A 17,543-nucleotide genomic window follows, 5' to 3' on the forward strand; every position below is an offset into this window, starting at 1 on the left:
ATACATTTTCCTTTATTTCACTTAGTGTAGCCTTCATTTTTTCATCTAATTTGGGACCAAATTCAACCAATTTTTGAGCATACTGATCACTGTGCATCTGATAGGTTGGCTATCTCTTCGTCACCTAGTTGTATTATTTCCAGAGCTTTGATTTGTTCTTTCATTTGGGCCATTTTTTTTTTTTGTCTTGAATCTCCTGTTATGTAGTGAAGGGAAGATCCTTAGGTGTTCACCAGGGTGGGTCAACCCAGTGACTGGGTTCTAATGCTGTAAGTGGGGGAGGGGTCCAAGAGGGAACAATGGCACTTGTTCCACTCTCTACCGGATTTCAGTCACTTCCGGCGCTTCCCCCAAGCAAACTGGGCCCTTCTGGTGATGATTTCCATGTGGGTGGGTTTGTGTACATTCCAGGACCCTGTGGGTCTCTCCAATGAACTCTCTTGTGAGGCTGGGAGTTTCTCCCAGCACCTCAACCCCCACAGGTGTTTTCATTTGGTGCATTGAGGCTTTATTTCCCTGTGCTGGAACCCTGGGTTGCGTGGTCTGTCTTGCTCCCCAGTTTTGCCTGGTTTATCTGTGCACAAATGTGGGACTGCCTGGTCCGCCAGCCACCCTGGGTGTCGCACCCCTCCACAATCTGCCGCCTTGCTGGTTCTGCCTGCAGCTGCTTTGCTGGGACCCCTCTCTGTTTGGCCCCCTGACTCCGCCCCTCCTACTGGTCTGAATGAATGTTTCTTTAACTCCTTGGTTGTTGGACTTCCATACAGTTCAATTTTCTGTTGGTACTGGTTGTTTTTTTGTTTCTAAATTTTTGTTGTCCTTATTTTGGTTGTGTGAGGAGGCACAGTGTGTCTACCTACATCTCCATCTTGGCTGGAAGTCTCATTTATTCTTCCCAAAAATAATATTATGAAGTAAGGACTGTTATTATTCCTAATTTACTATTCAAGAATCAGAAGGATGTAGCAACAGCTTGTGCAGGGTCACCAAGGGAACAAGTTATGGAGGCAGGATTCTAACACAGACATTTTACACTTAATTCACATTATAACTTCCCCACTGCACTACACTTCAAAGCAGGGACACTTGACGGGAGAAAATGTGACCAAAAACTCCACTCATCACACTTGTGATGGTTAATGAGCTGGGCCCCAGAGTACCCAGATTTTGGTCAAACATTATTCTGGGGGTTTCTGTAAGGGTATTTTCAGGTAAGTTTCACATTTAAATAGTTAAACTTAGTAAAGTAGATTTATCCCTCCTAATCTGGATGAGCTTCATCCAATAAATCAAAGGTTTGAACAGGAAAAACAAAAAGCTGACCCTTCCTTAGGTAAGAAAGAATTCTTCCTGTCTCCTGGGATATCTCATCTTCGTGCTTCCCCAGCCTGCTAGCCTCTGGACTGAAACTGCACCATCAGCGCTCCTGGATCCCTTGTTTGCTGACTCACCCTGTAGATCTTAAGACTTAATCAGCCTTCGTAATGACATAAATCAATTTTATAGGATAAATACGAACGTTCACACACACACACACACACACACACACACACACACACACACCCTATTAGCTCTGTTTCTCTGGAGAACCCTACCTGGTATAATAACTCATCTGTGTGATTCCATAAAAATACTGAGGTTCTTTTTTGAGATCCTTGGACTTTCTTCTAAGGAAACTTTCCATGACTATTTCTGTAATATATAAAGACATTACTTATATTACCTTATGCTATAACTTTTTGCTTGAGATTAAAGGTCTTAGATATTCACATGAAAAATTACTTTGAACTTTAACTTTCAAGTGATTAACTTAAATACTTAGGAGCTCAACAATGGATATTCATATCTCAATTTTGTAATATAATAACTACTCTAGGAACCCAATTTTAGTACTGATTTGTTGTGACCTTTTTAAAACTATTAAAATGTGGAAATAATTTAGGCTTTTAGCTGTCAATTTATAGCTATCCATTTTTGATGGGAAGCATTTTTTCTTTAAATTCATTATGTTCTATAAAATGCTGAACCTACTTTTCTCTACCTTGATTTTGCTTGGTACCAAATGAAAATATTCCACTCAGTTTTTTCTTCTTAAACATGCCCCAATTATTCCCATATACTTTGCCATTTTTATGTGTGGTTTTAATCACACATGAGAATTTGTAGTTGATTTTTTAAATTAGAAAACTAGTGTGTGAGAGATGTGCATTCACAAACATAATTGATTAAATATATATCCTCATATAGAAGTAATGTCTCTAGTTTCAACAACCTGTGATTTAGTTTCCTTATACAGCTATTTCAAGATAATCAGTTCCTCCTGTTGATAAGCAGGTTTTGATATGGAACTTGTTCTTTCATGGTTAGCCTTCTGAAGTCTAAATTGGATAAAAGAGCAGTTATTTTCTTTACTTTATGTCCTCTTAAAAATTGCTTTTTGAAACAAGAAGCTAGGTAAATCCCAATGAAAAATTTCAAAATGGAACTACTCAGGAATATAAACTTTTATATTTATTGTTTCCTAAAATTTTCATTCCTTGAATACAATAATATTTTAAAACAGGAAGCTTGTTAGTTCTGATTACTCTCATCTTTGTGTTTTTAAAATTAAGTCAAACTAAAGCCTTCATCAGATTTTGAAACACTTAGATGGCCGCCTCCCCTCATAACAGGAGTTTGAAGTGAAGGAATTACTTGACAGTATAAAGTAGAGGTTAAAACAACATGGGTCAGTCAACAGAATTGTTTTAATTATTAGAAAAGGTAGAAAGAAAAAGTCCTGCTTCTTTGATACTAAACAGGAATAGTTAGTTGGATTCACCCTGATTTGTGAGTTTTTATCTTATATTCACCTGTCTGAACTATCTCATAAAATTATAAACACATATTAAAAAACTGATTAACTGATAGTTGAGTATAGATGAGATCTAGTCTAATAAAAATTTGTAGTTATTAAAGGAAAAAAGTCTCCTACAGCACTTCTAAATTATTTGAACAATCCCTCAATTATTCAAAGGGAAGAATACCTAATTACATAAAAGAATCCAAATTGCATAATTTTTTATTGTCGCTAGTTGATTACTTTAATATTTCAATTTCTCCACATAACAGTTATAGAAAATTTCACTTAGCATAATGGTCTCCAAATCCATTCATACTGTCACGAAGGGTAGGAGCTCCTTCTTTCTCTCTGCTGTGTAGCATTCTATCATGTAAATGTACTATAGGTTTTTGACCCACTCATTTTCTGATGGGCACTTACGTTGCTTCCAGCTATTGTAAATTGTGCTGCTATGAACATTGGGGTGCATAGGTTCTTTTGGATTGGTGTTTCAGGGTTCTCAGGGTATAATCTTAGCAATGGAATTGCCAGGTCAAAAGGCAGTTTCATTTTTAGTTTTCTGAGGAAATTTCATATTGTTTTCCACAGTGGCTACACCAGTCTGCATTCCCACCAACAGTGCACTAGGATTCCCCTTTTTTCCCAACTTGCCAGTACTTGTTTTTTGTTGATTTGTTTGTGATGGCCATTCTGACCAGTGTGAAGTGGCATCTTGTTGTGGTTTTAATTTGCATCTCTCTGATGGCTGGTGATGTGAGAGCATTATGCTAAGTGAAATAAGCCAGACAGTGAAAGACAAATACCATATCATCTCACCTATAAGTGGGACCTAATCAACAGAACAAATGAGTAAGCAAAATATAACGAGAGACATTGAAATAAAAAATAAACTGACAGTAACCAGAAGGGAGAGTGGAGGGGATAACAGGAGATAAAAATGGAAGGGTCTTCAAGGAAACTGTATAAAGGACACATGGATAAAGCCAAAAGGGGGTAGGATGGTGGTGGGAGGTGGGGATGGGTGGGGCAGGAGGAGCCTTGGAGATAAAATGGAGACAAGTGTACTTGAACAACAATAAAAAGTGTCATTAAAAATAATAAAGTTCAGTCTGGAAGGACTTTTTAAAAAGTTATAGAAAATTCTCAATAGCAAGTATATAATCTTCAGTGTGTTCTTATTTCCTTTCAGTCACAATTTTTCAAGTTATGATTCCTTTATAATTCATTAATATTCTCTATCTCTCTATCTTCTCCCACCGCCCTCCTCCCCCCACCCCCGCAAAACACACACACCAAAAAAGCTACATCCTGAACTTTACCTTCTCTTTGGAGCATATCTTTTCAATTCAGCATTTTCCCTCTGGTGCAATCTGTTTACTTGATAACCTATGGAATAAAGTTGTTTTTCATTTGCAGGTCTCATGTAATAGCTAGATAAAAACTTCATAGCAACATATTAAAACACTCATGTATGTGTATGTTTGTGCTAAAGGTACAGATGTAATACAGATGTAATTTTTTTCTACATTATTTTGTGTGGTGTTCACTATAAGAAATGGTTTAAATAATTACTCTAGTTCATCAGCTTATAATTGGATGCATCCTCCAGTCACAGAAGGATCCAATATTGGAAATGACATGAGCATTTTAATATGGTTAATAGGAACAGAGTGATAAGCTTGGCTATTAAAAAACACTTTTTAATTGTAGTAATGGAGGCCTAGACTCAGAGTCCTGTAGAGCCCAACTGGAGATAGTTTGGGAAAATATCAAAAGGGTTTAACTATAATCTGAGCTTCCAAACATTCCACTGGACTTTATCTTAAGAACTAGGGAGTTTGGCAGACACTTTTAAAGATAAGACCCTTTAATATTTTTATAACTTAAAGGTGAAGGCATGGAAACACTTCCTCACTCTAGTTATCTCTTCCCTGATAAGACTAGGTGGGCCTTTGGAGGCCTAAGTAATCCTCTCAACTGAACCACAACTCAGTTTGCAAACCGCAGAATTAAGAATACATCTGAACTTTTCTCTTCATTTTAAAACTGATGATACCTTTCTATGAAAGAAAGGTTTTGTTTATTTACTTTATTAATGTTCCATATAAAGTTGACCCTGTTGTAAACTACATAGAAAATATTCTGCATATTTTCATGTAGGAAAAATAATTAATAAAAATCTTTAAATTATAATTACTCTTTAGCAATGGCATATCTGAGTTATAATAGACACAGTTTAAATTATTAAATGAACTACATCAACAACATATAGAAGATGGAATAATAGTACTTGCTACTCTTTAATGTTACCATGTAAGATACTGAGCAAAGCACTCTCCATGTAGTGTCTTATACAAGCCTTATTAAAAAAAATAAAACCAAAACTCTAAGGTAGAGTAAATATTCTGATCACACAGATAATAAAACTATGATTTAGTCACACAGTTAGTACATGGCTGATTGGAGACTCACACTAAGGTCTGATTGACTCCCAAACCTGTGTCTGTAACTTGCCCCTGTACAGCTTCATCACATTAAATGCTCCCAACATCAGTTTTATAATAAACATGTGTAACAGAAAGAATACAGACTTTTTGATGTTGAAATATATTTCATTTGTTTGAGCAGCTATAAAGGAATGAGGAATTGTTTCAGGAAAGAACAGAATACTATGGTAGCACTAACAAGTACCAGAAAAATCCCTTTCCCCCCAAATCAGTGGTTTTAATATAATGGTTCGTTTTTATTTTCTTGTTCATATAAAGTCAAAAGAGGAACTCCTGATAAGTGTACAGCTTTACCACAAATGGTAGTTCAGTTGCTTCTTTCTTGGTGCTTTGTCATTTTCAATAAGTGATGTTCAAGGGCACCCCAATAGATGGGAAAGCACAGTGGGTTTTGAATGGAGGTTTGTACAGTCCAGGCCTGATAGTGGCACATACCCTTTTGCTGATTTTCCACTGGCAAAAATTCAGTCACTTTGTTGCATGTAACTCTGAGGGAGGCCGAGAAACAATCTAGTTATGTGATCAAACAAATTTTTTAAAAGACCAAGTTTGGTGCTATGGCTTGGTGTTCTGGAATGTAAACAGCAATTTGAGAGTGGTAAAGAAAAGCTATTGACCACTTTCACAGTTAGGTCACCCTGATCTTTAATCCTCTTTACTTATTCTTGTTAATGTTTACCCCTTTATCAGTGTTTAATTTTTGCTGTTTAGGCATGAGGAGGGAGCCAAAAACAAATTTCAAAATGACAAAATGCACAAATGCTGTGTATATGAGTGCATGATTATGTATTTGAGTTTGTCAGAGTTGCGTGAGTAGTATAAAAACCTCTTCGTGTTTTGATTACTGTGGTATATATATATATATATATATATACACACTATATACTATATAATATATATACTATATATAAAATATATTTTTATAACAATAAAAGGATTCATGTGATTTATGCTTCCAGATATGATGGAGTAACAGGGACCAAATTTGCTTTCCTTCTTAATGAAAAACTGGACAATATATATGAAAGTGTCTTTCAACACTGGACAACTGGCAATGTAAGACTATTATTCCTGATAGAAGAAAACAAGCAAGGTGAGCCCTATAATCACCCTAGCTTAATGTCTGGAGGCATTTCCCAAGCCACAAATCAGGGAAATGAAACCCAACAAGAGCCCTGAATTCTCAATGAACTTTGCAGACAGAGATCAGTGTTCTCAGAGACAAAAGTAATTAAATTTGTAAGACAGGAGTCAGTTGCATGGGGAGAAACAGCCCCAGATCTACAGAAGGCTCTCCTGAACTTTTTAGCTAAGTACTGATGTGTACATGTGTGAGCAGAAACTACTGACTCATGGCTTGAGAAAAGGACCACCAGGAAGCCATAACCCAAATAATTCTTGCGGTTCAGATAGAAATGGTAATAGTTTGTGTTCCCATCAGCCTGGTTGGAAGAACCTTCTTATACACAGGAATTGGATAGACATCACCCTAATAGTGGAGATAACAGAACCAGATGAAAGGCTGCTCTGAACACCTGATAAAGCTTAAAAACAAGCTTGAGGATTAAACTAATTCTAAGTAGTTTAACTGTGTCTGAGAAAAAATTCCTATAGTACTTCAAGAGTTACAACAAAATATGGCACACATCAGTGTAAATTTCACAGTGCTCCCCAATCAAAAATGATGGGGCATGCAGAGAAGCAAGAAAATATAAGTCAAAGAAGGCGAAACTGCTATCAATAGAAACAGACCCATAAATGACGTCGATAATAACATTAGGAAATAAGAACATTAAAAGAGCTATTAAAAGTACTTTCTTATCTGCTCAAGAAGGTAATGAAAACATGAACATGAGGTAGAGAGAAATTGAAGATATTTAAAAAGGTCCACATGAAACTTCTAGAGATAAGATACATAATATCTAGAATAAAAAATTATATTACATGTGAGCAAATCAGACACCACAGAATAGATCAGTGAACTTGAAGATGTGGCAATACACAAAACAACAGACAGGGCAAATATATCAGAAATTAATGAAGAGAGCATCATGACATGAAGGACAGTATCAAGTGTTCTGACAGACTCATGCATGTATATGGAGTCCCAGAGTATAGAGAGAAAACTGTTTGAAGAAGCAATGGCTGAGAAATTTCCAAAGCTAATTAAAAATATAACCCATGGATTAAAGAACATTGGAAAAAAAAAAACAGGCAAAAGAAGAACAAACAAAACCATTGCACAGAATATCATAAATGCATTGCTTAAACCTACTGATAAGGACAAAAATCTTGAAGATGGCCTAAGAGAGAAAAAAAGAAAATACAGGGAAACAGAGATGAGAAGGACAATAGCCATTTGTCAGGAACCGTGCATGCTGAGAGCCACGAAACAGCATCTTGAAGGTGCTGAAAGGAAACAGACAGACGAACAAACAAGACCCACCAGCGAAAATTTCCTTCAAAATGGAAGTGAGATAAAGACATTTTCAGGCAAAAAAAAATCAAGAAAATTCATCACAAGATGCCTACAACTATTAAAAAAAATCAAAATAAGAACAAAAGGAAAATAATACCATGTGGAAACTTGAATCCAGACAAAGAATAAAAATCCCCAGATATGTTTAAAAAGTGAAAAATTATAAAAGGCATTTCCTTCTATTTTAAATCTCTTTAAAAGAATACTGACTATAGCAAAATATTGATGTAAAGTATATAGGTATAAAGAAATAAGATATATTAGCACAAAGGAGAAGGCAAAATGGAAGAATACTTTTGTAAGTTTCTTATGGCAAGTAGTATAGTATTATTTGAATAAACACTGAGCTAAGTTTAAAATATGTATATTGTTGATCCTCTGAGAAACCATGAAAAAAATAAAATAAAAAACTGAAGATAATAAACAAATAATGAAGACAAAAAGGAATATTAAAAATAATTAATCCAAAAGAATGGAGGAAAAGAGAAGGAGGGGGGAGATGGGAAACAAATGGGATGATTAGAAAACAGAGTAAAAGGATGGGGTAAAGCCCAACTTGGCCAGCCTACTTCTTATACTCAAATCAAATGAAACATGTGTCCACACTAAAACTTACAAGCAAGTTTATAAGTTGCTATGTTTACATAAGCCATAAACTACTGAAATATCTATCAGGTACTGAATGAATACATAAAAATATGGTATATTCACATAATAAAATACTTTTTACAGCAATAAAAATGACATGGATGAATGTCAAAAGTATTAACATCATGCTAAGGGAAAGAAACCATCCCCCCCAAAACTACATACTACATGATTCCATTTATATGAATTTCTAGAAACGGTAATACTACTGCGAAAGAAAGGAGATCAGTGGTCAAGGAGAGGACTGACTACAAAGCGACAATGAAGGAACTTTGGGGGCAATGACAGAATTGTTCTACATCTTGATTGTGATGGTGTTCGCACAACTGAATAGATTTGTAAGATTTGTTGAATTATACATTTAAAATTACCCCTCAACAAAGCTGACATTAAAATGAATTAATGGTTTGACAGTCACATTTTTAAAATAGCAAGTTGACATATAAGTGAGCTAGTGAATATCCTTGAAATAAAACCCCAGTGTGGACAAAAGGGTAACTCTTTAGGAGAATGTGAAGGGAAAAGATCAGTCGAATAGCCTATGGTCCAAGAATCCTGGGACTTAGAGTATTAATAGAGATCCAAATCCCTTCTCTATAGAAGTCTGTTAAAATATTCCTGAGAGCTTTGGCTACTCTCCTATCTAAACAGAAAGAGTGACTTCATAACAGCTAGTATGCAAACTGATTTCATGTTGAAAGCATCAGGTAATATGGCAAGTCGGAATACCCTTGTATTTGCTACCTAGCTCCAAAGAACAAACAAACAGGGCTCATTTAGCTAATCGAGGCCAACTGGCTTGGTCTTGAGAAGCCACTGGATTAGGACAGATGACAAATGCTTTTGAGATAGATGTGCATAAACCATTTTAGAGCCTGAGGCAGGGCATATCGTACTATAAACGGAGCAGAGTAAGGCGTCACTGGGGAAAGAAAGCAAACTTTGAACTAAGGAACAAGTTGATGTTAATGTCAAAGGTAAAGTGAGAAGAGGAGGAATTGGAAGATGCACCTGTTGGTCTCCAAGGCTCATTACAATGTTTAGAGGTTGGATAGATTTAAAGTAGGTAAATGCAGTTCACTTTTTCTTCTACCTGCTTACTATATAATCTCTCATTTGACTAATTGATTCTTATTAACTTATTGGTATATTAAAACATTTTAGCCCTGACTGGTGTGGCTTATTTGATTGAGTGTCATTCTGCAAAGCGAATGGTCACTAGTTTGATTCCTGGTCAGGTTTGTGGGTTTGGTCCCCAGTCGAGGTGCATATGAGAGGCAGCAGACTGATGTTTCTCTCTCACATCAATGTTTCTCTAGCTTTCTTTCTCCCTTCCTTTCCCTCTCTCTAAAAGTAAATAAAATCTTTAAAAGTTAAAATTTTAAAATAAAAGTAATACACAAACAAGATTTTTTTTTTTTTTTTTTAAAGAGAGAGAGAGAAACATCAATGTGCGATTGCTGGGGGCTGTGGCCTGCAACCCAGGCATGTGCCCTGACTGGGAATCGAACTTGCGTTGCTTTGGTTCGCAGCCCGTGCTCAATCCACTGAGCTATGCCAGCCAGGGCAAAAAGATTTTATTTATTTATTTCTAGAGGGAGGGGAAAGGAAGAAGAAAGAGAAGGAGAGAAACATTGATGTGTGGTTGCCTCTCGCGTGCTTCCTACTAAGCACTGGCCCGAAACCCAGGCGTGTGCCGTGACTGGGAATCGAACCAGCAACTCTTTGGTTCATAGGCCCATGCTCAATCCACTGAGCCACACCAGCCAGGGCCACAAACAAGATTTTTAAAAAAGCTTTCAACAAGCCCCTGGCTCATGTAGCTCAATGGATTGAGTGTGGGCTGCAAACCAAAGGGTTGCTGGTTCGATTCCCAGTCAGGGCACATACCTAGGTTGCAGGCCAGGTCCCCAGTGGAGAGCATGTGAGAGGCAACCACACAATAATATTTCTCTACCTCTCTTTCTCCTTTCCTTCCCCTCTCTCTAAAAATAAGAAAATAAAATCTTTTTTTAAAAAAAAAAAAAAAGCTTTCAACAAGCACAGAAACATATAAAAAAGAAAACTGAGAGAGAAGAGCATCTCTTCCCAATACCCTTACTGATTTTATTCTAGAAATATGTGATAAGTCTCCAGACTTTTGTATAAATGTTATCTTTTTCATGTTGCACTCAAGATTTGGAGAATTCTTATTCCTAATTCTTATACATATTTATATCAAGTATCACTCTGATTTCCTCATAAAAACCTTTGCTCTCTCACTTCCCTTGACCTTTCTTCACATCTCAGTAAAAAAAATTATACTTCATATTTAAATCACCAACAAATATCTTCAGATCCACTCCCAAATTATTTGTAGTATTCCACAACTTCTTACCATATGCGCTACTACTGTGCCAAGATTCAAGCTACCTGCACTCCGCTAATTGGTCTTTCTGATTCATTTTTACCTTTAAGAGTCTGCATTTATGGAATTATGTCTCCTCGTGTTAAAAACCCTCCAATGGTTTCTGAAAACTAGTATGAAATTCAGACTTCACAGCCTACAAAGCATGACCCCTGGCCTTTGGCTACTTCTCTGATCTCCTATCAAACAACTCTCCCTCTAGTTCTTTCTACTCCAGTAAAACTTGCCTCCTTGATATTCTGAAAGCAAATTGAAGGCATTTCTGGCTCAAGATTTGTTTTGTTTTGTTTTGTTTTATTTTATTTTATTTTATTTGCCTTTTATTCTACCTGAAGTGTTCTTTCTCAGATATTTGTGTAGCTTACACACAACAGTCTGCTTAAATGTTACCTCCTCAAAAAGTTCTTGCCCTAAATCCTCACCCAATCCACCACACCATTTCTCTCAGTCCCCTTATCCTAGTTAATCAGTCTATACAGCATTTATCACCACTTGAAAATAGTGTATACACCTATTGTATTGTCTGTCAAACACACTAAAACATCAGCTCCCTGAGGGCACAGACTTATTTTTTTTTTAATCTCAACAGTTGCTGTCCTTAGAGTAGCACCTGTCATAGAGCACGCACTCCGTAAATTTTTTTTAGTGAATGAATGAACCTTTAGCATCTTTTGCTATCTAGATAGTTTAATGAAGTGCTTCCTGCTTCATTAAACTGTACTTAATACTGTGATTACCAGCACAGATCAACTGGAAATATCCATTGTTTTTCTTCATCAGAGATGTAAAGAAAGAGCTAATCAAAAACCATTGAAGTTCAGTACTGGTTTTTAATATATTATCAACAATCTAGCACACTAGACTAAGTGATTAATTATATATTAGAATCTGCTTGAAAGTAGATAAAGAAAATAGTGTTAACTTTTGTATATTTCAGAGACTATTGATCTATTCTTTTTAGATACACAAGCTTATTCCTCAGGAAATCTTGACAGATGTCTTCCAATGGAAGGCTGGGTTCATAAGCATTCATCACACTACAGTGGATTTCACAAGTCTTCAGAGCTGCAGTGGTCTCTATTCAACTGAATCACTCTGATCCAGCTGGTTCTGGAACACTGCCAAAGCTATGGACATCTTCGAAGACTTTTTAAAAATTGCAGCATGGAAACTTGTTCTCTGAGAGTTTGTTTGTGTTCATCATGATATAGATGATGATCTTTCTTAACTTTGGACAACACTCTCAATAGATGGTTTTAATCTATTTGTATGTAGAGGAATAACTATATAATTAAAAAAGGAAAATTTTAATCATTTTGTACATTGCCCAATTAAACAAATTAGATATGAGATTCAAAACTTATTTAAAACTTTCAAAGGAAATAAAAGGTAGATTAACTCAGTGAGTAGTGGAGTGGTAGAGTTACAGTTAAAAGATTCTTAGCAATGTTATTTTGAAGAACAGAAAAATATCCATATGAAAAATCCTTCAACTTTGGGTAAATAAATAGCTATTTTCCACTGCACAGCAGATTTCCTCTCTTTCAATGAGATTCTACTTTTTTTCTTCTTTTTGAAAATCCTCACCCGAGGATATATTTTATTGATTTTTTTTTAGACAGAGAGAGAGAGACTTTGATGTGAGAGAGCAACATTAATTGGTTGCCTCCCATACGTGCCCCAACTGGGGATTGAGCCAGCAACCTAGGTATGTGCTGTGACTGGGAATTAAACCCGCAACACTTTGGGGTCAGGACAACACTCCAACCAATTGAATCACCTGACTAGAGCACGTTTCTTCTTATCTCAAGTTGTTTCATAGTTTATAGAGATCAAGTAGTGGGTACCACTCCTAATTCTGGGGCAGATCTCACAATAAGGAATTAGTCTGAAGGAAAAAGAGAAGTTGGGTTTAGTTGATCCATGATTGTATTTTTTAAGTCTTTACTTAAGGACTATGGGTAAATATGAAAATGGCTTCTTCCTCTACATGAGTACATATAATTGCACTACATACTAATTTTATAAACCAATCATTACTGAGCTTTGAAAAAAATTCATGATGTTAAATCATGATTCAATATAAAGATCTTTAAATTAAATCAATGTATATTTATTGAGTACCCATCTACTTATACAGCAGATACCCTTCAAGCCTTGTGAAGATCACATTTTGAGGGGAACAAGATTTATCCTGAATCCCACTAAAGAGAGTTTAGTTACTCAACTTCCTATAGAATTTCTATAAGCATTTTATCAGCTAGCTTGCTTTCTAACAGAGCCTCAGAAAAATAGCAGTGGGATTTCTATATAATGTGCAAATAGGAGCAAAATAATTAAAGTGATTCAGTGATATCATATTATGCTTAATAGTCTTAACCCCTTAAAATAAATTTCAGGAAAAAAGACTGAATAATATGAAAGTTGTGGATCTTAACGAAGACTGTGATAATCAAGGATCAAGGGTATGAGATAGGCCTCTCCAAAAAAATAAATTATTAGTTAAAGGGTAACTTTATAGATATGAAGTTTGAGCCTCTCGGCCTATAAAATATTATTGGAAGACCCCTGGCTTCCTAATCAAACTGATTTCAAAGTAAACAGAAATAATGTTTTCAAAAATGATATAGGTATTATCTTTCTGAGGGGAATGCTGATGTACCAAAATAATAGCAGGAATTACAAATTTTGATATACCTTGGTGTATTACTATTAAAAAAAAAACAGCACTTTCCTTGGTTCCATGGAGGCTTCTTGGCTCTTCTAACCTCCTTTGCTATTATTACTTCCTTTTCTGTTTTTCTTTGTACTCTTAGGAAAAACAAACAATAACAAAAATATCATTTATCTTTTTGAACCCATAGAAATTCCAATTTCATTTTAAATAGCTACACAGCTGATATATGGACATGGGAGTAAAAAGCCTGAAATCTTTTAACTGAATGCATAGACATAAAAGCCAAAATGCTACAATTGGGATCTGTTAAACAGGAATCAAAGTGGAAGAACCTGACACCAAATGGCTTTTAGGAAAAGTGAGGTTTCCCTTTCCCACTTCTCCCCGGTGTTGGTATAACATTCATGAAAAACCAGGAGAGATTATTGTTTGGGGAAAAAGGCATATTTTCCATACATTTTTTTATTTTCTAAATTTCTGTATCAATTGAACATCAACAATGAAATGGTTGGACAAGTTACTTAACCTTTCTGACCCTCAGTGTCCTCACTGTAGTGTGGTTTAATACAATAGCTACCTCATCTGGTTGTGTGAGAATATGCATGTAAATCACCTAATCCAGTGCACTGCACACCTACTATGTAGGCACAGAATAGAGACAGTCATTATTATTTGTGATTCTTCTTCAGCCTGATAAGCAAAATCTTATGTGGACATACTGAGAAACATATCTGTTCACTTATTAAATAAATATTTATTGAACACCTACTATGTGCCAGTCACTGTGGGAGGTGCTGGGAATATGTTAGAGAACAAGATAAACAAATCCTGCCCTATGGTGCTTCTGGTCTGGAAGGCAATGGTGATATTAAGCAATATGTAATTACTCAAATTACTGTATAATTACTATTGAAACAAGGCCTATGAGGGAAAAGTGCAGGTGCTATACAAGTATAAACACAGTCTGTGGAAGTGAATGACTTCCTCTGAAGAGTCACAGAAAGCTGCCCTAGGGACATGACATTTAAACTGAGACCTAGAGTCAGCAAGACAGATTTGTAGATGTGGCACTGGTGTAATATAGAGAAGTAAGCCAAATGTATAAAGAAAACCCCCCAAAATCTCATTTTACCTGAAGACATTTTTATTTCAAAACAATAAAAGTAAATTTTCTAAGAGACCTTAGAGTTTAAAACTGTTATTATAAGGTATTACCAGATTATTAGATTCAATATGAAAAATTTATTTAGCAAAATACATTTAAATAGATCAATATTTTATATTTTAAAAGGTAGAATTTTAACAAACCAATCTTACTAAACTTTGGGCTTTCAAGGTGTGACTTATAACATGGGAATGGGTAAGGTTTTAATTGCTTTGGGGAGTTTTTTATTTGTTTGTATTTTTAGGCATCGTCAAATGGAAAGAACATTTTATTTGACGTCAGGAGGTCTGGGTTCTATTTCTGACTTTTATTCGCTCACTGGGGAGCCATAGGCAAGGCATTTAAACTACAGCTTCCTTTCTTGTAAAAGGGGACATTACTTAAAAAGCTCTGCATTACAGAAGCTTAGCAGAGGAACACTGTTAGCTCAGAAGATGACGTGATGGGTCAAAACATTCCTGAAACCTCATTATTCTTTCATGTAAACATCTGCTTTCTCCCCTTTTCTGGCTTAATGACAGTAAAAGAACAGGAGTCTCATTACTTTAAGATTGAAAGGAAAGACAGAGAGAAACAAAAGATTAACAGCTTTTGGTAATAGAAATGTAATGATTAATTAATAGGAGCCAAAGTTAACTTGAGTGCAAAAAGGACACATAGGAGCTGAAAATTTATCACCGGAGTACAGCACACGAATCCTTTATCTGCTGAGTGGTGCGTGCTGTCCTGTGCCATAAGTAATCACACTACTGACACCAACCAAACTGTTCCTATCACCATCTCCCCTCTTTCTCTCTTCTTCCTAAGCAACTTTCTGCCTTTTCCCATTCCATGCTTTTTTTTTAAATATCCTTGTCTTTTCTTTGTGTTTCTTTCCTTCTCTCTTGAGTTCTTTTTCCCTACTCTATCTACTTTGCTCTTTCTATTGCTCCACCTCACAAAAACAGAATCATTGGTTAACACATTTAGTAAACAACAAATTATGCTTGAAGGTCATTCTCATGTCACCCAGTTTTACTTTTAAGTTTCCATTTTTGAGAAAGCCATATCTTATCACTCACAACATGGCATATACATAATGGATTTTAAGGGGAAAAATATGAAGAATGGAAAGCACTGTATTTACGCTCAACTTAGGCCATCCTGAGCTAGACATATTATGTTCTTATATTGTTAGAAAATTTTGTTGTAATTTTGCAGGTGGATTCTTTGAAGAAATCACTGTCAATCCATAATGTTTGCAATTATTCAATGAGTAAATTAAAACAGATAAGTAAATGTGAAGGAAAAAATAAACTGCATTACATTTTTGTGGAACTAACCAGGGAATTTTATTTAATTTTTTTATCCTCACCTGAGGATATTTTTTCATTGCTTTTTAGAGAGAAAGGAAGGCTGGGGGTGGGGGAAGAGAGACAGAGAGAGACAGAGAGAGAGATTGGTTGTCTTCTTATGCACACCCAGATAGGAGATGGAACCCACAACCTGGGTATGTGCAATCTACAGAATGATGCTGTAACCAACTGATCTAACCAGAGAATTTTTTTTAACTTAAAAATTAAGAGAAATTGTTTTGGTGAAAGTATTTATACTCAATATTATATTTGCATGTAAGATAACCAAGTGTCATTATTTTAGAGATGTTACTGACACCTAAATGCTACAGTAAGGAAATTGCTCAGCGTCCCCACTATTTGTCACCGTATGGTCTACTAGCCAACTGTGTTGGAACAACCTAGCAGAGGAGGAAATTGCTCTTTATAATTGCCAGAATCGGAATGTGTTGGCAATCCTCAGGTATACAATGAAGTACACTCCAATATTATTCTTTTGGTTGAAATTTATTTTTAAGAAACCATGTCAGTAGACAGGCTGTCTGATTAAGTCAAATACTTATGGATTGGCTAGGGTTGGGTAAAAAGGAAGCCACTCAGAACAAATGAAGGAAGTCATGAAATTTCTGGCTCTGTTAACTAAAATGTCTCGTTTACTCTTTTGTTGCTTAGTGCAAGAGAGAGCTAATGAAACAAATTTTAATTCTATAATCTGAGATCACTTGAAATTATTTCAATTCTCAATCCTTTGATAAAGAAAAGCTAACAGTAATAATATATTGATAGCATGTGCACACACAGAGAAGAATGTGTTTTATTAATCTTAAAGAGAAACAAGTATTAATAGAATCAACAAGCTTGCAAAAAGATGGAAAAACTTTTCTGATATTCAAGTTGAAAATCTAAGTGAGAACTCTGATTCTTTAGAAGCCATCCCATAGAGATTGGGTTCTAAACTTGTGTTTCTTTAACAATCCCGGGGGGTGGGGAAACAAAACCCAGAGTCCTTTAACTGAAAGCTGGAAAAACAGGAAAAATCTGTATGTATTGTGCTTTGTCAGTATTCAGGACTAAATGACCTGAAAGATGGTAGTAGATATAGCATATCCAAAAGTCAATAGTTGCCAAGTAGATTGCTTAGAAACTTCAGCAAGGGGCCTTAGGAGTTTTCCCTCCAAAGAAGACACTAATTTAAAATGCTACTCAGGTAGGTAAACTGCAATCTTATAAATTAGATATCTTCATCGTGAAGTGTTTTAGTAATAGAAAAAAATGAAATTTAAGACCTTAAGAAAGAGTTTGAAAGTGAGCCTTTATTTATGCTCTCTAGTCCTGTCCTGAGGAAGGAGTGTTATAAGCATCCTAAGTCACTACTAAAGTAAGTACCCAACAAGGGAAGGGCCCATCTGAGTATTCAAACAGGATGAGGTTGGGATATCTCTGTCTTTATTTTTATTTATTTATTTATTTATTTAATCCTCACC

The sequence above is a fragment of the Phyllostomus hastatus genome, unplaced genomic scaffold (genome assembly GCF_019186645.2).
Source record: "Phyllostomus hastatus isolate PE091 unplaced genomic scaffold, TTU_PhHast_1.1 phas_scaffold_39, whole genome shotgun sequence".
NCBI lineage: Eukaryota > Metazoa > Chordata > Mammalia > Chiroptera > Phyllostomidae > Phyllostomus > Phyllostomus hastatus.